The sequence below is a fragment of the Crocuta crocuta genome, unplaced genomic scaffold (assembly GCF_008692635.1).
Source record: "Crocuta crocuta isolate KB4526 unplaced genomic scaffold, BGI_CrCroc_1.0 scaffold237, whole genome shotgun sequence".
Taxonomy (NCBI): domain Eukaryota; kingdom Metazoa; phylum Chordata; class Mammalia; order Carnivora; family Hyaenidae; genus Crocuta; species Crocuta crocuta.
In genome coordinates, this window is record NW_027531914.1 from 748,496 (window position 1) to 776,488 (window position 27,993).

Consider the following 27,993-nt stretch of genomic DNA (forward strand, 5'->3'; position numbering starts at 1 on the left):
AGAACTTATAATGTTGTGACTTATCCCAGTATTGCCCAACCTCTAAACTATGAGTTCATTCATAACTGGGATTCATTTGTCTTTTAACCTCCAAATAATCATGAAAGACTTTCATATATATTAATTAATAAATTAAGTGGGTCTAGGTGAACCCAAACTACCTTCTCAGTCAGGGCCTAAAAAGGATTTAAATAAACGTGATGTGTCCATGGGGAGTAGGGGAGATGGGCACAGCTTATAATATATATAACTTGTTACCTGATACATTAGGCCAAGAAAAGAAAAAAGGAAGTAAGGGGGATGGGAGCAGAGAAAGCTCAATAGAGAAATGAGGAAAATGAAAAATAAAAAGAAATAAAAAAGATAAAGAAATCTGTGAAAGTTATTGAGATGCACAGGCTAGAAATTATGGTTGCAAAAATGCCTGGTGTGCATCATATCTGCAAAGAGGAGACAAATATAGGCTAGTGGTCAAAAGGAGCTCATATATTGACATTTCGAAAAGGAAATAGATCTATATTTATTTGAGGGACAGGGATATTTTATATTTTATTCTGTACCTCCAAGCAAGTGTTAAGGGATGTTTACCTACCTGTGAATGTTCTAGCAGCTAGCATAAGAGGACATACCAAGAGTGGGTTCCCTCCATTCTTTTCTTTTCCACCTTGAGCCTTCTGTTGGGGGCTTTTGGTGGAATGATACTATGCCAAGTTTATGAATTTACAAACACTATTAAATGTCTACTATGGACTCAAAATTGTGAAAGACTCTGGAGATACAGAAAAATGTATTCACTGTACTATTAGGAAGGCTTTATGTTTCATTTATTAAGAAATGCTTTGCTCCTACAGAGTTGAAACCCATAATAACATTGAACTTGAGTGCATTCTCATTATTAAGAATTAGAATAACTAAGAATTAGAGACCCATACAAGGGTATTTCTCCAGAGCAACTAGTTTACATTTTTGCAAATGTGCATTTTAGCCCAAGTCTATTGATGTACCTTCCCTGATGTTGCTGCTATTTTAGAGCAAAAAGATAAAGAGACTCAAAATACCAAGGCTCCAATTAGTCTCTGCAAGCACAGGGGTGGAATAATGAACATTTCATACTGAGACACTGTTTTAAGAATTTTACATGGATCTACCTATTCAATCCTTACAACAATTCTACAGGCTTATGCCATGATTTGTCTCATTTTACATATAAGACAAGTGAGGTGCAGAGAGGCTGAGTAACTGTGGGCAGAGTTATAGAGCTGATGGATGATAGATCTGGGATTCCAGTTACAGAAATTGGTCCCCAGAGCCTGTGTTCTTAACCCCTGCACCGCGTTGCATCTCAGAAGAGTGGTACTGGAAAAATGCAACAATAAAAACCAAAGTCAGATAAGAAATCAAAAAAGAATGCATGGAATCCAGAATCACCTATCATATCCCAAATATTGCAAATGAGTGCTAACAACGGTATCTTTGCTAGGAGAGTAAAGCTGGGGAGAGGCAAGGAGGCAAGAAAGGTGGAAGCAGTAAAGTGCTTCCCCTATGTTCAAGGAGATACAACTGTACTTTCCACAAATTAGTGGCTTGTGTTGGCATATTGAAAAAGGGATAGAACTGTGCAAATGTTCATATATCATCCTTTACCCTGCAGAGAGCACTGCATCAAGTCAGCAAAAACAGCACTGTTCCAAAAATGAACCTTCCTAGCTTCCAAAAAAAATCTACTGAAAAAGTAAACGGGTGCCTGGGTGGCTCAGCCAATTAAGCATCCGACCTCGGTTCAGGTAATAATCTCGTGGTTTGTGGGTTCAAGCCCCATGTCGGGCTCTGTGCTGACAGCTCGAAGCATAGAGTCTGCTTCAGATTCTGTGTCTCCCTCTCTCTCTGCCCTGCCCCTACTTGAACTCTGTCTCTCCTGCTCTCTCTCAAAAATAAACATTAAAAAAATTTTTTTAAGTAAATAGCATTTAAATTCACTTGAAATGGTACCCTTCACTGTGACTGCTCCAGAACATGGGATTCTGTCTTTTAGGAGGTGGAGAGGGGAGGACAGAGGAATTTCCTTGATGCTGACAGCGTTGATTTTGTCTTATGCCCTTTCTCAGGGGCATGGGAAGAAGCCACCATGACCTACCAGCCCAGAAATTCTGCCAGGAAGCTGAGACTCTGGTGGCCAGCTTTGTGGAGGTCAATGAACACTGTCTAAACATTAAGTCTTGGTCTTTTTAAGAGGAAGCCAGATACAATGTAGTTTCAAAAGGCTGAGGAACCAACTGTGAGTAAATATCTTAACTACTGATATTACTATCTTGGGCAGTGTTGACCCAAAAGACCTATTTATCAACATTGATGAAAAACTTGAATTTTCCAACATATGTTATATGTTCTTAATCATCTCTTCCTGAAGGATAATTACCTTGCCTATGTGAGAGAAGCATCACTTACGTCTATTAAAAATAAAAATATCACACAGTGGACTAAGAGACAATATGGGTACATGCTCTGCACATTCACACATCATTAGTAATACTGGATGGGCCCAAGTCAAAGTCAAGGGTCGTAGAATAGTTAGCACAGTCAGTACAACTGCAAATAATCCCACAAATTATTACCACCAATATATAGGTTTCCTTCAGGTTCCCACTTATTCTAAAAACATTTTCTTATATGATAAGGATACATTTCCTAAATATACTATTTTTTAAAATAGTTGACATTGATATGGGTTAAGATATCAGAAGTCCAGAGAGAGAGAACAGAGGGAGAGAGAGAAATGGAGCCCTACCCCACCTATGGTACAATACACCATCAAAATGGTACTGAATTTTTAAAATAAACTCTCTAATCAGAGGATCCTATTTGGTTATTATAGACGAGGATTGTGGCTGGGATTCTAGATTACCATATACAGATAAAAGTTACACCAGGATAAAGCAGGTCATTTTGATACCAAACTGGAAAACCTCTACATTTCATTTCCAAGTAATTTGTGAATGGAAATTTCTAACCTTTGACTCTTCCTTGGGATTCATTTTATCCCTTCCTTACCCCATCCATCATCCTCACCTGTCCATCACCCCTAACCTATCTCTGACCTGTACGCTGGGGGTGGGAGTCAGGGTCAGAGCCAAAAGCCTCTGAGAAGGGGTGAAGATATGTGTTTTTCCCATTATTTGAAAGTATTGGAAGTTCAATAGTCCAGTGGCAGAATGTCCCTATACAAAATTAGCTGAGTCTACATATCTGGGTCCAAATACCTTGCACGGAGAGATTTAAAAGTATCAAGACACAAAGATATAAATATCAATGAACATAGAACAAGTAGCAGGAGACATAGAACATGCTTGAGGCCCATTCTCTACCCCCCATGTGTCATGCCCCCATGTGTCTACTTTAGTTAAATAGTGTGGGATGGAGAGGTTATAGAAGAAAGAAATCAGAAGATATAAATCACACCTATCTTGTAAGAGTCTGCTTTGACTTAATGCGTGCCCTAGAATAAATCTCTTCATATCTTGGTATATTCATTTCTCCTCTATAACATGTTTAACAATAACAACAGCCTTGCAATAGGAGGCACTCAATAAATAATCATGAATGAATGGATGGATTTATATATCTATCTCTATCTCTATCTCTATCTATATCTATATATATCTCCCCTAAATGCTTTTATGTTTTCCAAATTAAAGAGTGAACTGGTCTTTGGCTGAAAATAAGAACAAGGATTCTTACAACTCGATTAGGTAGTATTTAGGAAGTAGGATATTTGCTATTTTTCACTAAACACTTCAATTCACATACTGCTGCCCAGCTATCCACTAACACCTTATTTTAGTGCTGAAATTGCCTCAAAAATAAATCCTGAATGTAAGTATTCTTTTCTCAACTCCTAGGAAAAGGGGGGGGGGAAACTGCTTTTTTTTTTTTTTAACAAAACAGTCCCAGGATATTACATTAATTGACAATCATATATTCAGCAAATCCATTCATTCAATAAAACTTTATTAGTTCTTACTACCGATGGATTATTATTAGTCCTAACAGAATCAGCTATTGTTCCTCTCCTCTAAGATAGGATAGTTTAGAGGGAAGCTGAATCCATAGATAAGTATTTAGAATCCAATGGCCAAAGGAAGTAGCAAAACACTAAAGCGATGGTTCTGGCACTAGACTGCCCGGATTCACATCCTGGCTCTAGCACCCACTCCTGGAATATCCTCATGCAAGATCTTTAATGTAAATAGGCTTGAAATTCTTTATCTGTAAATGATAGTAATACGTTTATCTACTTCAGAGGGCTGTTATAAAAATCAAATGAGAGAATCCATGTAAAGCACTTCTCATAAGGTCAAGAATATGGTAAACATGTGACAAGCTTTGTGGTTGTTGTTAGGTGTTATACTTTGGTGTAAGTACAAAATTTTATAAACTCCGAAGGTAAAACCACTCATCTTTCCTGTAAAACCAAGAAAGTCTTTGAAAAGGAAATGATACTGTGAGAGGTCTCTCCAAGATTGCCTAGGGAATATGCGAAGTAGAAATGAAGAATGTTTACAGGAATCTAGGAGCATTGGTATGTAAGGGCTTGGAGAAATCTATTTCCTGCATGCAGTAAAATGAGAAGATAGGGCTAGAGAAGCTGGAAAAAAAAATCAGAAAAACATGTGATGGCACATAAATCAAATCAATAAAAATAGAAAGCCATTAAAAATGAGGTAGTCACTAGTATAAGAACTGTTGCTGGGAGGTTAAGTAAAATAAGGACTGAAAAGCATCCCCTGGGTTTATCAATATCCTAGGTCCTTGTTGGTGTTATTGCCAACTGATGGGTGTAGAAGCCAGGTTGCAGTGGGTTTAAGAAGGAGATAAAAATGGTAGAACGGTCTTCTTTAAAAGAAAGTGGTGCAAAAGTAGGGAAAGAGGCGAGGAATTAGTGGGGAGTTATTGGGTTGAGGAAGTTTCTCTTCAGATGGGATAGATTTGAGCAAGCATGGTTAAGTGCTAGGAAGAAGACAGTTGAACGACAAGGAGGTGCTAAGGCACAGCATTAACCTTAGATAGATGGAGGGATGCGTCCTGCTTAAAATAGCAGGGAAAATAGCAGGGAATGCCTCTCCATTCCTACTCTGTCAGTCATTCTATATACGCATATTCCTCCTATATTCATATTTCTATCCTAAAATGCTTTCCTGAATTATAAATCAACATACCCAGATGGCTGCTGGTCATCTTTGCTGGAAGATCTTACAAACACCACAAACCTGACATATACCAATCTGAACTGACCAACTTCCTCTCTGACCCTATTACCTAAGAAAATGGCATTGTCATTTGGCCATTACCCATGTCAGAAATCAAGAAATCATCCTTAGCTATTTCCTCTACTATCTAAAACTATTATATCCTGTTGATTTTATCACTCAAATGTCTATTGATCCTCATATTCTGACCCTACCCACTATCATCTCTTGCCTAGATTATAACCTTATACTTAGACTTCATATCTGAAATCTTGCTCCTTCTGTCCTTCAGCAGCCAAATGATCTTAAAATAAAAATCACATCAGGGCACATGGGTGGCCCAGTTAGTTAAGCATCTGACCCTTGATTTTGGCTCAGTTCCTGATCTCACACTTTGTGAGATCGAGGCCTGCATCGGATCTATATTGAGAGCACAGAGCTTGCTTAGGATTCTCTCTTTCCCTCTCTCTCTGCCCCTCCCCTGCTCACTCTCTCTTTCTCTCATTCTCTCTCTCAAAAATAAATAAACATTTAAAAAATAAAGTAAAAATCATATCAATCACATACACCTACCCTCCCAAGTCCAAAGTCTTTTAAAAATTTGTTACTCTTAAAATAAATCCAAACTGTGGGTTTACAAGGCCCTCCATGATCAGGTTTTTTTGTTTTTGTTTTTGTTTTTTTTGTCTCACTGTGTACCATTCTCAATTTCAAGTTGTAATGTTCAGATATTCTGAACATTTTATAGTTCTCCGCTTCTCACCTCCAGACTTTCACACTTGCTATTTCTCTGCTTGTACTTTGTCTTTATGTGGCCAAATCCCATTTATTCTTTGGGTATCTGCATGAAGGCCACTTCTTCAGGAAAGTTTTCCCTGACTCCTAGATTCAGTTAGGTTCTCTTCGTATAAGACCTTGTAACCTTCCAACTGAAAAAAAGAATCCTGTCATCCATCACAATTTTACCTGTCCAACAACTACCTATACGTTCTATAAGGGAAAAGATCACACGTGACTTGTTCAACATGATATTCGTTTAAGTCACTTAGCAGATGCTAGGTGAACACTTGGTAACCAACTGCCTGGATGAATTAAAGTGGAGTCGCAGAGACTGACTATGCTACTTTGTGCATGACACAGGACTGAGAGAGGTAATACATAGGTTGGATAACAGAACTGGATTATTTAATTATCTGGATTGATCAGAATTGTAAAAATGAATAAAATAAACATAACAGCCTATATTCATACTCAAAGACTCAATTATATAAATATAAAAGAGAGTCATGTTTTAACGGTAGTTCATGTGAAAACATCTTAAGAGCATGTGCAAGGTCTTCACACTTCACAAGGCCCACAGAGGGACATGGCTGATAAATAGAAACTGATGCCATCTTACGCTGTGGTACTAGACTATTAGTGCTACACTGAAGAAAGCCTACAGCTCGTTCTTGCATTGTAGCCCATGTCTCATGATGCACTGGCAAGTATGTAAATAAAGCTTCTGAATGAAGAGTGAAGTCTCAAAGAGTTTTTGCCAAACTGACCACAACTGAAGAACAATACAAAATTTTTGACATTAGTAACAAAGAGTATGCAAAATAACAAAGGATAACCTGGTCTAGAAATAATAATAATAATAATAATAATAACAATAATGCCTAATAGAGCACTGATTACATGTTGAGTACTGTTCAAAGCACTTTACGTATATTACTCATCTATCATATGAAGTAGGTATAATTATTATCCCCATTCTACAGATGATAAAAGTGAGGCACAGATAGCTTGTGTAACTAACCCATGGCCACATAAGTAGTAAGTGGCAGAGCCAAGTTTTGAAACCAGATAGACAGCTCCTAGAAGCCCATGATTTTGAAAATAAATTACAACAATATTCTTCTAGAAATAAAGAAGGAAAATCATTAGCCCATGGGTGAGCTGAAGAGAAGATTCAGAAGAAGGCATGTTAACTGGCTTCATACTTTAAAACTTGGTCAGAAATCAAAAGGAGACAGATACTGGCTCAGTATAATGAAGAAACCTCTAATAGCCTGATTTGTCTCACAAGTGAACGGTCAGAGTCATTGGGTTCCCTGTCAACAGAGTACTGAGGTAGAGGCTAAGTCCACCTTCATATGATATCAATGGGAGTCCCACTCTGGGAGAAAAGTGAGACTAGAGAATCCCTGAAGTCCCTTCATTTTCTAGGATCTATAATGTTAAGAATATGACATGGACCTTACTCTCAACAGCCCAGACCAAGACAAACACAGCAGAAGTCAATCAAGATAGAGATTTAATAGGCAACAAATAACTCTCAAGATAATGAAATGGATGGCGTTCAGAATAGTGGATCCTCACATCGCCTGTAAAGATGAATATCCCAGATACTTATTTCCATATCGAGTAAATTCATAAGTGGAAACAGCACAGCAAAACAATGTCATGGTATAAAACCCTAAGAAATGCCAAGTTACTAATATATGAGGCACAGGTCAACTCGTTATGCACCTGGCTTTCCATATGAATAGATAGTGTCAAAGAATTTATTTGAGTTGTTCAGACTGTGAAATCGCTTCTTTCCCCTCAAGAAAGAGAAGATCTAGTTAAACCTGAGATTAAAGAGGCAGATAAAAGTGCCCCCTGGCCTGCAAAGGTCAGGAATTAGACACGCTGCTACTGCTATAGCAGGCAGTCTCCAGACATGATCCATTACAGGAACGTTCTCCATCAGATGCTAGCAAAGCTAATCCTTTTGCAAAGCATGACAGCTTCTCAAACTTGACTGTGGTGAATCCAAACCAGATTTTTATGCTATATGATCAGCTCTCAAAATACAAAATCATTTTTATACTGTGTTGAGTTTATGTTTATTACATTTAAATTTGGCAACGAAGATATAGATGCCGGCAATGCAGCTTGTCCTGGACTCCCTTGATGCTCATCTTGCAGAATAAAATGTCAAATAACAGCAAGATAGAAATATATCCAGTCAGGGCTGCATTATAACAAAATGCTGTCAAGTGATAACAAAGTTTTCCACATCCTTAAAGAGAACCATACAAATTGCCATCTCCAAAGAAAGAGAGCTACAACATGTCACCAGAACATTCTTATTGATCCCATAGCTTTTCCACTGAATGTCATCAACTCGAAAGGCTTTTTAGTTACTCTGAGAGCAGGTTAGAAGGCTCAGAGGCCAACTTACCTTTTTACAGTCAGATAAGGACTTTTCGCTGGCCAATGTGCTGAAAATGGTGGTCTACAAAACAGGAAAGTGGGTGACACATTAGAATCATCAAAGTGTAATGATACTGACCCTGCCCTATTCATTTGCAATCCATGGTGGGCCCCACTTCTTATGACCCCATTGGGTTCTCTGGATTTTAAAAAATGCCTGGCCTTCACTGCTCCACTGCCACTTTACCCAAGTCGGAACATTCATTATGGGCCGACAACAGTAGGATGAGATAAGACTCTTACTTACCTTTATTTCACAAGCCAGGTAGCCACAGCACAATTTGGTTAATTGTCAAAAAATCACATACCTTGGGAAAAGGTGAGGAATCAAAGCCAAGAAGTCTGACTCTAGAACCCACCTTACCAAGCACATATGGTACTCTCTCTATCTTAAAGAGATATGTGCAAAATGTCAAAGGCCAAATCTTTCAGAGGAAACCTATTATGAGCTTGAGGGATGAGCTTCTCCCCATTTAAGAGATTTGAGAATCTGCACAGCAGTACCAGCTCTTGCTATCTCGTCTCTACTTTCTTCAGCACGTTTGTTCTCCCCGTGATCTACTTTTTTAGCTATATGTGTTTTTATCTTTCTGGCCTCATGAGCCACTAAAAATGCACTTTAGCATAACCAGTTGGGATTTACATGCAAGCTTGCTCCTTTTGGACTATCCTGTGAAGATAGTACCACATAATGGTACTGAAATATGTTTCAGTAAACCTTTCTCCTTTTTCTTTAATTACAAAATATACATTCATAATGAATCCATCTCCTTTCAAACCTGTTCTCTTGAGGTATTCAATAATAAAAATTTGTCTTCATCTTTTCACACTTTCTGTTTATCCAAATACACATTACATTATATATAATTACACAAATTACATATTATTTATCTGTATTATGTTACATGTACACATATAGAGATGTCTTTCTTTCTTGAGATCATATCATCCTACTTAAGAGTATAATAGTATCAACGGGGCACCTGGTTAGCTCAGTCGGTTGAATGACCGACTCTTGATTTCAGCTCAGGCCATGATCCCAGGATCGTGGAATTGAGCTCCGTGTTGAGCTCCACACTGAGTATGGAGCCTGCTTAAGATTTTCTCCTTCTGCCCCTTTCTCACTCACATATTTCTCACTCTCATATTACAAATAAAAATAAATAAAAGAAGATAATATCATCACCTTTCCAGGTCAGTCCATATAGATTGGTTCATTCTTCTCAATAGCCTCATCACATTCCATAATTGAGATATGCCATATTTATGTATGCTTTCTTTTATGGATGTATATTTGGTAATTTCCAGGTTTTGGTTCTTTTATTGTTGTTTTTGTTTACTTTTGTTTGCTGTTACAAATTATGCTGCAGTAAACATTCATATAGATATACATGTGAATGTATATACATATGTATACACACGTATACATATTTACACGGATCATTTAATATTGGTTGAGGAGTCAAAGAAAAAAGAAATGTAAAACAAATAAGGACTTTGGTATGGCTTAAAGATCCAATATACATAAACTTTATCACATTCTTTCCTTACATAACATAAAAATATCTCCCACCTCACCTATGATTTCGCTTTGTTTTGGGACAAGCCCTAAAGATAATTAAGATCCGAGCCAGCATGTACTCTGGCCCAAATAATGTGCAGCATTAAAGGATAGAAAACACAGATGTGGATACATATACAAAAAAGCATCCATCTTTAATGAAAAAAATAAGTTCAAATTTCAGACTGGTGTGATCTTGATACATGGTTTCCTGGAAGTTTTTGTGTTTTTATTTTGTTTGTGAGGGAAGGTATACAAAGTCATCTAGAAAGTTTGAATTAAAAGTGGAAAAAGAAAAGAAGGGAAGAATTTTAGTGGTAGAAGAGGAAAAGCAAAAGTCAAAAAAGAAGGACAAGAAGAAAGTTCACAAAAACAGACACAACAGAATGATTAAGAAAAAGACAAAAACTGGCTCCCATAAAAAGAAACAGCCATCTTTGCTCAAAGAGAATGAGGGCATGTGACTCATTCCTCTTACCATAATTAAACCCACTGACCTAATTTCCACCCTGACAAATAGCAGCCCATGTTAACAGGACTGGATATACCCTGGAAGCTCCATGCCATCTTGTCCTTTGTGCTAACAGATGTATTTTAGCTCCTCTTGTTTCTGTATTCCTTGTGGATGGGAAGATTCTTGCTTGCCATTCAAAGATTGAGCCAGTAAGGAGAGAGAGAAAAGCCAAAGAAACAGATAGCTCTCAACATGCTACACTGAACCACTCCACCTGTAATCTTCCCATCAAATGCCTTCATAATGATCCTCCTTCATTTTTATGTATTTGTATACATGAGCACTGCGTTATGAGAGAGGGCCCAATATCCACTCTCAGATGCCTGATCCTGGAAAGTAAAGACCCAACAAGACTTGGTCATTGCTATAGCCCCATTACCTAGCCCAGTGCCTGCCACAAAACAAGGTATCCAATAAATATGCACCTGATGGATGCAGGTGAAATTGCAGTCCCCATCCCAAACACTATTTTGGAAGCACAGTGTTGGAAAAGCAGCCTCACGTATAAAAACATTACAAAGTTAAACCTAGGGAGAGAGGAGAAAAAGAGCTAAAAGACTCCCAAATAGTTGTAAAATACATGTTCTATTTTGTATATTTCTATTGTCTATTGTCCACTTGGTTTGGCTATTGATTTTTCAATGTCAGGCCTATGAAAATTTTGGGCTGGATAATTCTTTGTTGTGAAGGTGGCGGCACTCTGTGCTATGCAGCGTCCCTGGCCTCTACCCACCAGATTTCAGTAGCACATCCCCCCAACCTCAGTCATGACCAACCAAAAAATGTCTCCAGACATTTCCAGGTGTCCCCTGGAGGGGGCAAATTCACCGCTAGTTGAGAAGCAGTGGTCTAAACTCAAAGATAGCTAGTCATTGAAATGACCCTGACTCCTGGCTAGGGTAACTTTTTTCCAGGAAACAGAAGTTTAATGGTCAAAATCTGGAGAAGTCAAATTCTAGCTACTGAAGATTCCATGTGGGGGCAACTTGAGACACTCTAAATGCATTTTTAAGTAAGTTTAAGATATACCACTGGGGAGAATAAATTAAGGAACAAGTCTAAGAATTCAGACATTAGTACATTAGCCCCAGGGGAAATGATCTTCAAAATTAAACAATGCCATTCAACCTTCAAGAATAGTCTCAGGTGACCTGAGAATCATGTTTGGAGGAGAAATGAGAGTCAGAGATGGGTGAGACTGGCTTTACTAAAAAAAAAAATAATACAAGTAGCTCTAAATGTTACATTTATAGAAAGGAACCACTTGAGCTAAAGAACAAATGTACAGTGAAATCTCAGTACCTGGAATGAGTATGGAAGACGTAGGGCACGGGTCAATGAGAGTCTGTATCCTTAATTTGGCCATTTTCTAAGGGGATTTTACTTATACGCTCGGTTGGTCTCATTTTGTTCCCGTCTAAAGACTTTAACTGGCATTCCAGTTTCCTAATTACAGCTATTGTAAATGACTTTGGGTGGGCTTTCTAAACCTTCCAATAACATGTTCACTTTAATTACTGGAAATGAAAGGCTCAAAACATGGTGACTTACCCACACAGTGACCTTCTTGACTACTGCATCAATATTTTTGTACTAAAGAGGAAACCCCTAATGAGTCTCCTCCACCAAAGCGTGCATGGTGCTGCGTTTATCACAGGAGCACAAGCACAATGGTGCACAACGACTTTTTAGAGCACTGACTTCTAACCCCGTTGGCAAGGTGGCCAGCATGGGGTGAACAGTATTATACGCAGAAGTTGTAGCAATTTGCCAAATGAATCTAGAAAGATGAGGTCCTACTGTTATCCATTTATATACGGATACCTGAAATCTCACTTATTAGAGCTCTGTTTTTCCAGTCAGGCTTTGGATCATCATAGACAAACTCTCAAGGGATGAGAGGGTGTAAGAGTCAATGCAAAGAGGGAAATTGAAATTTTCACATATTATAATTGTTGGTCTGTTATACCTTAGAGGGAATGGGTTCATTAGATTCTTTCTTACAAGCAGATTTTTGACTATCGGGTTTTTATTTTAAGTTTTCTATAAATTTCAAAAGCAGATTTCGATAGGAGAGAAATGAAGACTTATGTAATGAGGACATTGGACCCTCATTGTGTTGGGATAAGACCTAAAAACATGGTCACATCAGGCTCCCTAAAAAGCAGGCTGTGAGATGGAGATTAGCACACAGGAGGTTTATTTAGAGGATGCTTCCACTTGCGGAAGGAAAGTGAAGGGTGTGGGGCCAAGTGGAGGATGAAGTTAGGTCCTGGTACAAACTCAACAGAGGTTTCAGTCCACCAAACGGCGACTCCTGAAATGGGGTAGACTGGTCCCCAGCTTGGGCAGAGCTAAGAGCTGCCCTGGAAAGGAGGCATGACCCCGGACAAGATGACTATTTTCAGCCCAGCGCAATTTCCTGAGAGGGCTGACAGCTGAGAGTAGTCAGCCAGCTGCTCCCCTAGCAACAGGGACATCTGTACAGAGCTCTGTGGTGTCCACTATAATATACTTTACTTTGACACACTTTGCCAAGGGCAGATACTGGTTGTGACTGACTTACTCTAGTTGAACATGATCCCTTATTAGAATTTAGAAGTTTGCTGATCTTTTATAATAGAATCGCTAGACAGATAAACCAATGGGCCACTTGCTCAGGAGTCTAGGCACTTAATTCTAGTATCCCTTCTTAAAAGACCTTCTTGTGATCTTAAGATGGATGGCTAGCTATAAGTTCTTGAATTCTTCATCATGAAATGAGGAAACCCATATTCATGTTTTTTTAGGTCTTAAGAACCCTGGCTAATTTAAAGAAAATGTGCCTGATAATATCAATAGAAATCAATAAGTATACTGCCTACTTCTTCCCTCCATCCTCTGAGGAAAGAACATTTGACTGAATAACATGGTCAGTTCTTGATTACCTACAGAGGTAGAGAGAGCTTTACAGGTGATCCACAAAAGCATGACATAACATTTTATAAAATGTCTCTACATCTGATTTTGAGACATATTAAATAATGGTCAATTTAGAAGACTGAGGGGGCTCAACATGTCTTCCTTAAATTAACATTAACGACCATTTATAGAAATATCACAAATCGGCAGAAAGGCAAAAGCAACCCAGAAGGAAGAGTGACTTGTGATGGAAAACTGGCACTGATGAGGTCTCGGTCCAAGAGCCCAAATGGAGAATCAGCAATTGAAGGCTCATCCAGTCCAGGCTACAAAAACAGACTCGGGAAAGGCAGCTTGCTCACCCCATTCTTACTGGTGGGAGTCTCCGGTTTGCAAAATGAGCACTGAAAAGAGACTCCATTATGTTCTAACACCCCTTTTTAGGAGAGAGTTTACCTCTGAGAGTTATTACAATGTTGTCTCAGTCCCACCAAAGTAGGTTTAGAAAGAGAAACAGAAACAGACACACTCTAACGCTCCTGAGCCAATTTCTGCCATGTAATGTCTATAACTAAGATTTATATTTTGAAAACAGCAAACATATGACGCCAACTTGATTAAACTAGAACAAAGTCAGATGCAAGAGGATGGCCTAAGTATCAGATTATAAAAATTAAGCAACTCAGAAACTGAACTTCTGAAATAGATGGTAATGTTACAAAATATTCCAAGCACCAGTTGTTCCTTTATGTGTGTTTATGTGTGTTTCCCACTCAGCCAGACACTACAAAACAGGCCAGCTAGTTTTGATAAATGGTCAAAAACAGTTGAAAGCTAAGCGCCATTTAAAGGAATGATGCTTGCATAAAGCATCTCCATTTGAAACCTGCCATTTGTACCACACAGACACACTGGATGACTCCTTACTGATAGATGTCAGGACTAGACCTACTCATATTGCTAACAATTTGGAAGTCATTTACACATGAATTGATGGGTCCCCAAAGTACACACTGCTTGGATGCTTTCTTAGACATTATAGTCGGCCAATTTTAGGATTTTTAGACAAAGTATAATTTCCATTTGGTCTTCATGCTTTAGTAATCTAGTATTGATACATGTATACTGAAAATACTGGCATGCCCCCAGGAAAAGTGTGGCATTCATATTTTTTTTAAGTGCATAATTATAAAACACAACCAGCTAAAGGAAAAAAAATTATACCCCTGAATAAATGATAAAATTACAGTGTTTTCTTGTAGTCCATGAATACTGAAAATTTCAATTAACCGAGTGAAAAGCCATTGAATGTGCCAGCAGGATTTATATCCCAGACTAATGACCATCATCTGCATCCTATTTAGCTAATGAAGGTTTGGAACACTTGTGGATAATTAAGGGAAAGCTGATGGGAGGAAATTCGAACCATGGAAAGATCAAATCTATTTATGTCTGCATTTAAAACTAAACATATCTAATAGTTCATTCAATCAAGGCATAATGTCTGTTCATTTGGGATAAGATAGATGCTCTTAAGTTAAATAGGCAGGTTAGCTCCCAAAACACGAAATTCATTCCTCATTCATTCATTCAATACTTATTAAACACCTTCCATGTGCCTCTGCTCTTGTGGATCAACACAATAGCACCATGATTTCCCTAATGTTTTCCTCACCACCTTCCCTCCTCCAGCTTAATTAAGTTTATAGCTCTGGTGTTCACTTCAACCAAGTAACTACTGACCACCTGTCTGTCACGACAACCACAGCATAGCTGAAATCCAGGGACATGACGGGAAAATACAGGGTGTACAATAGGGTGCATAGCTTTTCTGAGACCTGGCAAAGCATCTCAGGGGTGGAGCCCAGACTCATTAATAGGTAAGTGTTCATGTGAGGAAAACTAAAGACTGTTTGAGGGAAGACAACACTTGATATTCAGAAGGGGCCAAAACAAGAATCAAGCTCAGTGCAGCTTTATTGAATTTCACGGAATAGTTTACAGCCATCTCATTCAACTGCTACTATCCCACCTTAAAGCCCTCACTGGGTCCCCGCCATAATCTGACAAGTTTGTGTTTAACAAAGGTGATGCTTCCAGAACCTCCAGTCATAGGATCTACGTCAATGCTGAAAATGCAACACCCAGCAGGCATGTTGTAGTAAGTCAACTAATGGTGGTAACTCAATCTTAGGTGCACGCATTTGTATTTTTCAGATCCCTTCCATGTCTGAAAGGAAAGCCATAGTAAGAAAAAATCAGCAAATTCAGAGCCTACACATACCCATTTGGGCATAACTTTAAGCCAGTGGGTCTCAAGTGTTAGTGGCATGAGAATCACCTGGAGGTGTTGTTAAACAGGTTGTATCTCCCAGAGGTTCTGATATAGAGGGTATGGGGCAGGGCCCAAGAATTTGCATTTCTAACACATTCTCAGGTTAGATTGATGCTCCTGGTCTGGGAACTATTCCTTGAGAATCAGTGGTCTTAGCTTTATCCACAGCAAGTTAGCGACAATGATAACTATGCCTTTTATAAGCTCAGAAAAAGGAAAAAGTGTCTTTGAATTTCCATAAGTATAATTTTAATTAGTGACAATAGCAATGTCTTCTGACATTTACATAAAACTTCATATCTCTAAAGCCCCTTGACACACATTGTTTCACTTCAACTTCCAAACAACACTATAAGGCAGTGTTATTAACCAAGAAACAGAAAGGTTAAGTGACTTGCCCAGTTTTCTTAACTAGTAAGTAGTCAAACCAAGACTCAGGTCACTGGCCTTCAGAAATATTTCTGGGGTATAACTGTGCTATGAGAACTGTACTCTGGAATCATCAGAGTACAGTAAGAAATTCATTTAAAAACTAACAAAGTGAGGTTGCTCCAGCCTGACAGTATCAATGTCAAAGGTTTTTTACTAACAAACACTAATTTCTTCTTACTCAGCATCATTTATAAAAACTAATGAGACTTTGCATTCATATTGAATTATATAAGAGGTTTTTTTAAGCTCCCTTAAAAGGGCTAGGTGGAACAGAAACAGAAAAATGTATATATGAAGTCCAAAAATAAAGTTAAGGTTGACAGCAACTGCAAACTCTAGAAAAAGAACACCATTGGGAGAAGATGTATTACATTTTTAGTACCAGTTCCCCCTCCCTACAGGGAGTGGGTATTTGATATTTCCACCAGGTTAGTACCTTTGGGGTAGATCACCAGTAGGAAGCTCTGAATATTCAGAGAAGAGGAGGAATGTCATGGCTTACAAATAACATAGAGGTAAAATGATCTGAGGCTGTTGTCCACAAATAGCCCCCAGCAGAATCACCATGAAGAAGCCAAACTACCTTGGCTGCACCCTCACAGCCCTGACCATGGCCAGGAGGATCCTATGAGACCAACAAGATGGTATGCTCTGGGGCAAAGGGAGGAGAAGCTGTCAGAACACATTTCATGCACTTCATGACAATATTTGAACATGGCCAATTAGTGCCAGGAGGAGAGAGCAGAACAACAAAGAGCCTCAATGAAGACACAACAAAATACAACAAATGACACCCACTGAGTCGTGTCCAGCTTCATTTCTCAAGGCTGCAGACCAAGTCTCCCTAAAGCCATCAGCTTAATATAACAAGGCCAAATGACCCAACTCAGGGTCATTCCATTGTTCTTCCCAGAGCAGAATATCCTAATCTGACCTGGTACCTGCTGAAGGGAAGAGAGATAGAAGGAACTGAGGCAAATGAGAGGAGCAGAATATTTTGGTATATTTTAACTTTAAAAGAATAGTAAGGGAAGTCTACACTAAAATTCTATGTCTATTAGCATCTATAATCTTTGAGTCAGTAGCTATAATACTTTAAATATCAAGAGTACATCAATTATTTTGAAATATGATTACTCAATATTAGGGAATTTAGATGCTTAAGATCCCTCCAAATCTGGACTATAATATCTATCGCCCTTATACAAACCCCTTATAAGACTTGATCCACACTGCTTATCAGAGGCCAAGTCTTCATCAAGTTTGTACCCTATGCTTTAGCACAGTGATGAGTGTAAGGATGAGGACACAGCAGGGACTTTATAAATGTTTGCTGAACGTATAGTGAATGAGGTAATGGAGGCAAGAGGGAGGAAAAAGGAAGAAGCAGGGAAAGAGGAACAAAGTGATTGAGGAAGGGAAAGAAGGAAGAGTAATGTTAATGGGGGGACAATACACTATAGTGAGATAAGTGTTATGAGATGAATTGTGTCCCCCCAAAAGAGATGCTGATGTCCTAACCCCTGGTATCTATGAATGTGAATTTATTTGGAAATAGGGTCTTTACAGATGATCCAGTTAAGATAAAGCCATTAGGGTGAGTCCTAATCCAATATTACTGCTATCCTTATTAAANGGGGGTAGGATTTGGACACAGACACACACAAAAGGATGAAAGGACGATGAGGTGAAGACCTTCATGTGATGATGGAGGCAGAGATTGAATGGATGCAGATGCAAACAAAGGAACACCAAGGATTCCTGGCCACCACTGGAAGCTAGAGAGAGTCCTGACCACCACCAGAAGCTAGGGAGAGGCAAGGAAGGATTCTACCCAGCCTCAGGGAGATCATGCCCTGTTGCCACTTTGACTTTGAACTTCCACCCACCAGAACCATGAGACAATGAAATTCTGTCGTTTTAAGCCACCCAGTTTATGCTTTTTATGGTAACTCTAGCAATCTAATACCATAGTATGTACTAGGATCTCTATTCACTAATCATCTGTTACCGTGGTTGACAAGCTTTTCCTATAGAGGGACTGATAGTAAATATTCTAGTTTTTGTGAGCCATTAGGTCTCTGTCACAACTCAACTGCATCACTGTAGCATGAAAGTCATAGGCAATACATAAATTAATGTGTGGCTGTATTCCAACACTTTATTTTACATACACTGAAATGTGAATTCAGTTATTCAGAATTCAAATTATATAATTTTCATATGTCACAAAATATTATTCTTCTTCTACTTTTTTTTCCAACTATTTAAAAATGTGAAAACCACTTTTAGCTTGCAGGCTATACAAAAAAAGGCAGTGGGCCAGATTCATCCTGTAAGCTATTGTTTGTCTGCCTCAGGATATGGACCTAGGAATCAAAAACACCTACTTTAGTCCTGATTCCACTAATTACTATTTTCATAACTGTGATTAAAACACTGGCTTCCATCTTCAAGAGAACATAATAGACTTTACCATACCCACATAGAAGGTTATTATGCAGATGAAATGAAAATCATATACTTTAAAATACTTTGTACACATATCAGCATTGATACTTGGATATCTTTATTCTGTCTTACTCTTCAGAAATAAATATTAACACTGAGGTCAGGGTGATGATCAACTGACTGAGTCATGGGACCAGGGCAAGGTAGAAACAGACATAGGCCCCTTCAATCACCCACATCTTCAGATGTATCAGGGAAGTGGACAAGGAGATGCATACCACACACAAAGCTATGAGCAAATGGGCTTTCTAAGGTAAATAACAAGTCCAAGGCAAATGTTCATCATTTTTTTGGTCGTATCTGACCCTGCATTACTGCTAAATCAAGAATTTCTTCTTCTAGGAAATGTTCTGGACTAGAATGGTCTGATGATAAGAGGTTGTACTGTAACTCAGTTCCCTAGATCATCATACTAAACAAACATTCATCTTCCCCTAAAGCTCCTCTAGCCATCTTGAGCCCATATCTACAGTGCCAACAGCTGACAAAGCCATAAATATTACCCTGCATGCAGAATCGTCTTCACACTCACCACCATAAGGAATTGGAACATTGCCACTGTGCTCTGCAGGGACTGGACTTGAGTTGACAGCTCCAGATTTTCAGATCTGCCACTAGGTAAAGCCAAAGAGAGCACCAAGGAACAAAGAAATTCACAGGAGGAGATACCATTTTGCTCACACTGCATAGGTCTGTGGACTTCCCTGGAACTGAGTTATGCCCTTCCCTGGAACTGAGCTGGGAGTGTATCCTTCCAAATTACTAGCATAACTCACCATGGTCATGAATCCTTAGAAAGTAGGGATTTTTAGTCCAAATTAATTATTCCAATTATCCTTCATCTCTAACATTGTGCATTTCCTTGATGTAGAGGGAAGTGCTGTCACTGAACTTATTCTCATTTCCTGACTCCCATACTCACATTTGAGGTAAACAGAAGAGAATCTACATCCTCAGCCAACTACTGGCTGCTACCAACATCTATACTCTCATCTTCCTTGTTGCATTCCTCCTCATTCCCACCTCCACCCTAGCACATACCACCTGCCTTCCTAAGAGCAGAGAAGAAAGCCATGGGTATTATGTATCTCTTAGCAACTTGGCACCTTCTTCTAAAAGATACTCACATAAAAGTATAGTGAGGCCAAAAGTGTCCCTCTGAGGAGAAAGGCTAGCTTAATGGAAAGAGAATGGGCCCAAATCCCAGCTCTGTCCCCTTGTTATGTGGACTGGGGTTCACTACTTATGTTCTCTAAGCTTCAATTCCTTGTCTGTAAAATTGGTGAACAAGACCATTTACCTTAGAGTATTTTGCAAGAATTTAAGAGGATGTGTGCTCCGTAAAAAGTACCTATTATTATTATTTCTGAGAACTCTGGCAGAAGCTCTTTCTCCAGCCATACTTACTCTAGAGACTTCACAATTACCCACAGGCTATATCTGTGCCACTAAGCCCATTATGGTGAATGGGGAAGCAAGGGAAAAGTTACAAATTTACTGGGAGCCTGGGCTCTAGAAGAGCAAGTAGCTGGGAGCAGAGAGGAGGGATTGGCCTTTTCCTCCATTGAATGATCTTCAGGTTACTATAAACTGGCAAATCTTCATGATCTTGGTTAAACTAGATGGATAATGATTTATATTATGAAGTAAACTCATCTAAAGCCTAGTTATAGGTGCTTGATGATATGAGTCCTTCCTTCAAATTTCACAGGAAAGATGGGGATGAAACTGGTACCAGCCTTGAGTAGTGAAGTAGAAGGTGCTCAACCCTTGGAGGGGTTCTGACTAATGAAGTGGTGGGAATATCTTCTATCATAAGGCTTTAACACAATGTCTTTCCTTCTCTTTTTCATAGTAATTCTGTGTACTAATATATACCTAAATATATCTTTAAGAAAAAAAAAAAACAAAGAAAAGAAAGTCAATGATGTTAATTTGTAATCCAAGCTGGAAAAAATACTAACATATAAATGTGGAGGATGAGGTAGGAGGGGAGGGAGAAGGTCAAGAAAGACAGACATTTTCATAATTACTGACGATTACAAATCATTTAAATGGGCACACGACAAGCATGGAGGTTGCAGGGCCCAATGCGAAGGGTTCCTGTTTAAAAGCCTGACGCTGTCATTAATAAATAAGTGGTGATGCACCATTATCTCAGACACTGTGACAGTTTAAAAAAAAAAAACTCAATGGCTCCACAGCTTTACTGTGCACCAGAAACAAAAATAAAAGATCTAGCTTGCCATAAGCACATCTCATAATGAGACCACTGCCAGATGTGGCCCTTGTCCTCATTCGAAATTGCTGCAACTTCATTTCTTCAGAGAGTTTGAGCTGCACCTGCACAAGCTCCCCCAAAGTGAAAGGCTAATAAGAGATGATTAAAGTGTTCCCTAGGGCTAGAGGAAATCCCATGCTGCTTATTCTTTTTTTTTTTTTTTTTTTTTCATTTATTTCCAACTGCCCTGGGCCCATTTATTCAACAAACATTACGGAGCACTTATGTTGCAGGCATTAAGCTGGGTTCTGCCGGGAGGACATTGATGAATGAGATGTGACATGTGCCTTGGGAGATGACGAGCAAATCTGTGAAGCTTCCATATTCTTCGGAAGAGTTCTACTGAGTTGTTTCGATCATAGTTTGCTTCTCTCCCATGTTTTCCATCCTTCCTGTGTGATCTCTTTTTACTTTGTACCACTTCTGTACTTTGTACATATTTCTACAATAACCTTTGCCACACTATATTGCATTTATTTGATTATACCCCTTACCCCAGAGCAGTCTTTGGAAGCAGAGGCCAAGCCATATTCATGTTCCTATTCTAAATGTCACAATGGCTGGTACCTAGATTTTAATTTATTGAATATGAACATAATCCATCTACTTCTATGGCTTCAACTACTAGTATATGATGATCATTCTAAATATGGATGTTCATCCCGGACCCCCCCTCCCAAGCTTCAGATTCATTATTTTATTAAATATCTTTGCCTATTGAATATCTGCACTGAAAGGTCCTACAGGCATCTCCAACTGGTCCAAAACTGAACACATTGCAGTCTCCTATTAAAAAATTGTCTCATAAAGCTCTTTTTAATAGCCTAAGACTAGTTACAGTTAGACACCAATTCTGTATAAAGATAGTTGAAGCCACAGTTACAATTGAGAGTAACCTAGGCAAAGGTGTGATTATAAGAAATAAGGAACTGGGACAAACCACCAGGGAGCACTGATATTTATTAAGATGAAGAGAAAGAACCAGCTAAAGAAATTAACAAATAGCAGTCAGGAAATTAGAAATGCCAGAATGTTGTCATAGTATAGCACTTCCTAGAAGAAAGCTAGGAGATAGCACTTCCTCAAAGAAACTCTCCCTGATCTTCCAAATCAGAACCATTCTATGTGCTCTCATAACTGTCTACTTGTCTGCACCCCTCATAGAATATTCACTCCCCAAAAGCAAGAACTATGTCAGTGACAGCATATGGTACTGTGCATAACACATAAGTGGTGCTTAATAAATATTTGTTGAGTTTCTTGTGTTTTGCCACATATATAACTCATCAATTTCACGAGGGAAGATTCAAGAATTTGAGATAAAATGAAAAGCCTCATAGCTATCACTTGGCCTTCCTTCCCAGAGCAATCACTATAAAGAGAGACAGATGGGTTTGAATAGGTGAAAATAGGTTTTATCCAATGTTACCCAGATAACATATAATAGTATCATTACTTCCTTTAAGAAATGGAAAGTTAAATATATCATTTCAAAATCGCTTCCGCAAATAGTTTTCTCTCTTTCTTTTGTTTACGGTTTATTTATTTTGTAAGAGAGTGCATGCAGGCACAAATGTGCGGGAGTGGGCAGTCAGTGCAGCGCCTAATGCGGGGCTCAAACTCATGAACCATGAGATCATAACCTGAGCTGAAGTCTGACACTTAGCCAACTGAGCCACTCAGGTGCCCCTTGTAAATAGTATTCTCTTTAAGCCTAAGGAACTTTAAGTAATTGCGATCAACTCATCTCTTAGCAATCTTGAATTTTTTACTCTTATATCCTATACATGCTATAATCTAAGGTCCTCTATTTGGGAAATCATTGCAAAACAGGACAAAAGATTATTTATCATCTTAAGAGCCCACGTTGGTGATATAAAAGGAGTATTTTGATGATAAATCCTTAGACAGATTAATGGAACAGTACCTCCAACAGATTGCTAATGTTTTGTTTTTAGATTTAGAAATGAGGAGAACTTGAAATAAAGAGGATTAGAAATGGAAAACATAAGTACAGGCTGTAGACAACAAATGGCCTCAGGACATGAGGTGAGGAATTAGAAGAGAATGTTTTTCAGCCATTTCTCAGAGTTGTGGGAAATTGAATTGAAAATTTAGCTACCCTAGGCTTATGCAAACACAATGATGACCAGTAAACTGCCTTCTGTTCTCTTGTCCTTTTTGACTATACCAGTGAGTGCCATTTGCATACAAGGGATTGTCACAGCAAAGACCTTTGAAAGGAATTTGCTCTGTTTCTCAGTCTTGCCCCTTGGGCACTTAAGGAAGATCCACTAGATTCTTCCCATCAACAACATACAGATTGGATCTCCATGATTTTACAGACTTGTAAAATCTGATTGAAACCATATCCTAAAGTACATAAACCAGCTTTCTGTAAGTTAGAAACTTTTTTCTTAATTCAAGGTATAATGAAAACTACTTCCTAGAGTGGTCTGCCGGAAGTTGAAGGGATCCAAATGCCCTCAGTGAGTTGTCTTGTGTCCCGTGCTGCAGAGACACTGTCCACTCTAGGAAGCCCATGGAACAACAGACAGACAATCCATATCTCAGGGACATCAAGTCTCACTCCATCCTTCTGATCACAAAGATTGAGGCTAGAACTCAGAAAAACCATTTCTATATTGTTTAATTGGATACCTCAACATTTTTAAAGGGCTCTCAGAAGAGAACTGTATGTTGATCAAAGAGGGCTGGGTTGTATGGGCTGCTAAAGAGAAGCTGTGCACCACAAAATAGCAATGTAATTAATATGGTCAAAAAAGTATAAGATTTGTAGCCAAAATACATAAAAATACACTGCTTTGATTAGTAACCCATTGTAGCAGTATGACTCTGTACAAGTTACTGTACATTCTGGGCCTGTTTGACTATAAAATGTAAAGTTTTCTTGACTGTGTAATGAAAACAAAAAACCCCACGTCACAGCACGATGAGGATTAAATGTGTTCATATATGCCCTTAGCTCATATACACCCTTAGCTCAATAAATAAATATTGTGCTCTCTACCACTCTGAGACCTTCTCTTAAAAAAATCAGACTAGAAGAGGAAGCTTATCTATCAAACAACTTTTGACATAGCACTAAAATCTAGCAAGTTAAAATGGGTATACCATAATAGCAGATATGGCATTTTATCACATAAGGCATCACTGATTATAAGACATCACTAAAAAAGAAAAAATGCTGCTAATTATATGTTCCCATTGATTATATAAAGCATTACAATTTGAGAAATGTTAAAATAAGAAAATATTAATGTTAAAATATGCACATGTTTTCATAAAATCAATGAAATAGAGTAAAGTGCCTAGGTTCCAGATAAGCTTGGAGATATAACAAAAACAAGAACCAGGAAACAGAAAATTCCATATTTCCTTCTGTAGCTTACTATCTTTATCTGGAGGAGAAAGAAATCATGAACATATAGGCCGAAGTGTCAATCAATTGCTCAGTTGGGAGTTCCTTTAAATACCAGTTTACCCAGTTTACACCAGTAACTAGATATGCGAAACAGCCTTTGAGGGAAAAGGCAAATGGAGGAAGTAAAGGGCATTTTAGATGGTTTTACCATTACTTTTTAAAATCATAATTTCCATCTTAGTGTTTCCTTATGTTTGAATTTAAGTATTTCAAGTATATAGTTCTGAATCTATAAGGAGAGACTACATGGTAGCTCTGTGGCTTGTAGGCTGACACTAACTTAGAGCTCTCCTTACCACTGTTAAGTAACCTATAGCGACATTTAGCGGTGGTTCCCTCAAATTACAACTAGGTGTCCCAAAGGGGCAGGACAATTGCTGGCACGGAATGACTAAGCAAAATTCTTCTTTATCTCAGTGTGAGTGATAACTTCATAATCTTGCCTGACAGGTTATTAAGAGGTCTTCGGGAGGTCTGCTGCTAGAAGTGGTAGCCGTTAATATCATTACAATCTTATTTTGTATACAGTTTGGTATTTTCTGCATGTCCTTTATTTCATTAATAGAATTACAGAGCTAGAAGATACCCTAGGGTTTATCTAATCCAATTCTCTCATTTGCAGATTATAAAGCTGTGATCAGATATGCCAGCCCAAGGTCATCCAGCTAGGTAGAGGCAGATCCAGGCCTTAAATCAGGCCTCCCAATTCTGAATGCATTGTTCTCTCAATTAAATCACTTTGCTGTCCATAAAGTACAATTGAAGTATTGGCTGTGCATATCTTTCAACAGTTATTCACTGAGCACTTAATATGTGGTCAAGTGTATTAAAATGATATTTACAGTTGTCAGAAAGTGTGAGATGAGTTAGGGACTGAAACAACAACAACAACAACAACAACAACAACAAAGTCAATAGGTGCTCTTGGGTGGCTCAGTCAGTTAAGCATCCCACTCTCAGTTTTGGCTCAGGCCATGATCTCAGGGTTTTGTGAGTTGGAGGCCTGCATCAGCCTCTGCACTAACAGTGCAGAACCTGCTTGGTATTCTCGCTCTCTCTCCCTCCCTCCTTCCTTCCCTCCCTCCCTCTCTCCCCTCTCCTACTCACACCGTATCTGTATCTCTCAAAATAAATAAATAAACTTAAAAAAACTCAATGAAAATTAGTAATTAACACTTATATGGCTCTGACTACCCAAAGAAGTGGGTATAGTTTTTATTCCCATTTTACAGTTGAAGAGATTGAAACAGAGAGTTTCAGGCAATCACTCAAATAAATAAATAAATAAATGTATGTTATATAGAAAAGTAAATGCAATCATAACATCCTACATGGTTTAGCTATAAATGATAGTAACATAGGCTCAATAATATGAACCACAACTTTAGAACATAACCACACTCAGAAGCCAAGGGGCGAGTGTGTGTTGAAGAATGGGCCAGGGAGACAAATATAGGGGATATAAGAAAACTAAATCATCAGTTCCTAGAGCAGACATCAATGGAAACTACCTAAACTGAAAAATCAAGACAACAATAACAGTATAAAATACAGATATTTGTATGGAGGTAAATCCAGATCAAAAATGTTGAATTAGTTGCCTATGGAGAGTAGGCTCAAAGGTGAGAAGCGGTTGGATAGAGCACTGCTGTTTTTAATTATAAGGTTTATATAAATACGTGATTTATTTAAAATATGTGGTATTTTAAAATAGATGTGCATTTATACTATACTAAAAAATAAAGCAAATTTTAAAACAAAGACATAATAAAGGCAAATCACTAAAAATATTGCTTCCAAATGTGTATAAAAAGACATTTCACAAGTATCTCTAAATTTTTCACACAATGATTTTATGTCACTTGTAAAAGGTACATAACAACAACCAGACAGTCTGCTCAAATAAAGGCCTTATTCCTGTAATTAAAAGATTGGCAAATAATTACACATTGATATGTTTTAAATTGAAATAAAGTATTTGTGGATCTTTATGGATTGTTTTTTATGATTCTCCTCTTTAACTGAGTTCTTAAATAAACCAACCAGTGTCCCAAACCTGCTGGTATAGAAATAGTCAGTGCCAAGATATGTCATGCAGATCCCCTCATCAGAACCGAGGCATTCACTCCCCAGCTGCTGGGGATGTTGCCAGCTGACAGCTCTCAGTCAAGTCACCCTAGATCTAGTTATCGCCTTCAGCAAAAACGTGTCATCTAGTCCAAGGTCACCTTTTCCAATAAAGGTCAACATGGTGGGATAAAGACTTGACCTTTATGATTCAAGACGGAACAACCTTGAGCTCTCCAGGACCTTCCCAGTCCTGCCTCCATTCTGCCTCCCTTCCACAGGTCTGGTCCTATGCCACACTTCCCAGTAAATTTCCTGTACACAAATCTCGACGTCACAGTGTGGCTCCAGGGAATCTGACATAAGATAGCCAAAGGAGAGCCATCTTGCTGTTCTACTAGGTACACTACCATCATAATTTTGGTTTCAAAGACTTTCAAGAAAAAGTCTCCTATCAACACCCAAAAAACAAAGAATCCAATTAAAAAACGGGCAGAAGACATAAATAGACACTTCTCCAAAAGACATTTGACAAGATGCTGAACAGCACTAATCATCAGGGAAATGCAAATCAAAACTACAATAAGATATCACCTCATACATGTCAGAATGGCTAAAATCAAAAACACAAGAAACAACAAGTATTAACAAGGATATAGAGAAAAAGGAACCCTCATGCACTGTTGGTAGGAATGCAAACTGGTGCAGCCACTGTGGAAAACAGTATGGAGGGTCATCGTACAATTAAAACTGAATTCCCATATGATCCAGTAATTCTGCTACTGGGTATTTACCCAAAGAATATAAAAACACTAATTCAAAAAGATATATGCAACCCTGCTTATTGTAGCATTATTTACAATAGCCAAGTTACGGGAGCAACCCAATTGTCCATCAACATATGAAGGGATGAAGACGGTATGGTATATAGACATACACATATATATACTCACACAATAGAATATTATTTAGCCAAAACAAAGAATCTTGCCATTTGCAGGGTGCCTGAGTGGCTCAGTTGGTTAAGCATCTGACTTCAGCTCAGGTCATGATCTCATGGTCCAGGAGTTTGAGTCCTGTGTCTGGCTCTGTACTAACAGCTCAGAGCCTGGAGCTGCTTCAGATTCTGTGTCTCCCTCTCTCTCTGCCCCTTCCCCACTCATGCTCTGTCTCTGTCTCTCTCAAAAATAAACAAACACTAAAAAAACCTTTTTGTAAACCTTGCCATTTGCAACAACATAGATGAAGTTGGAGAATAAAATGCTAAGCAAAATAAGTTAGTCAGAAAAAGATAAATACCATATGATTTCACTCATCTGTGGAATTTAAGAAACAAAGCAAATGAGTAAAGGGAAAAAAAAGAGGGAGACAGAGACAAATCAAGAGACAGACTCTTAACTACAGAGAAAAAAACTAGTGGCTACCAGAGGGGAGGGGAAGGTGTGTGTGAAATAGGTGAT

At 38.4% G+C, this 27,993-nt stretch overlaps 1 protein-coding gene across 1 annotated transcript in view; it reads right to left on the reverse strand.

The window, feature by feature from the left end:
• RASGEF1B (RasGEF domain family member 1B) overlaps window positions 1-27,993 on the reverse strand; it is a 433,337-nt gene that overhangs the window by 343,414 nt on the left and 61,930 nt on the right. The window contains exon 2 of the mRNA XM_077774800.1: window positions 8,455-8,508. The gene's annotated coding sequence lies outside the window, so the exon portion shown is untranslated. The remainder of the gene's footprint in view (window positions 1-8,454; window positions 8,509-27,993) is intronic.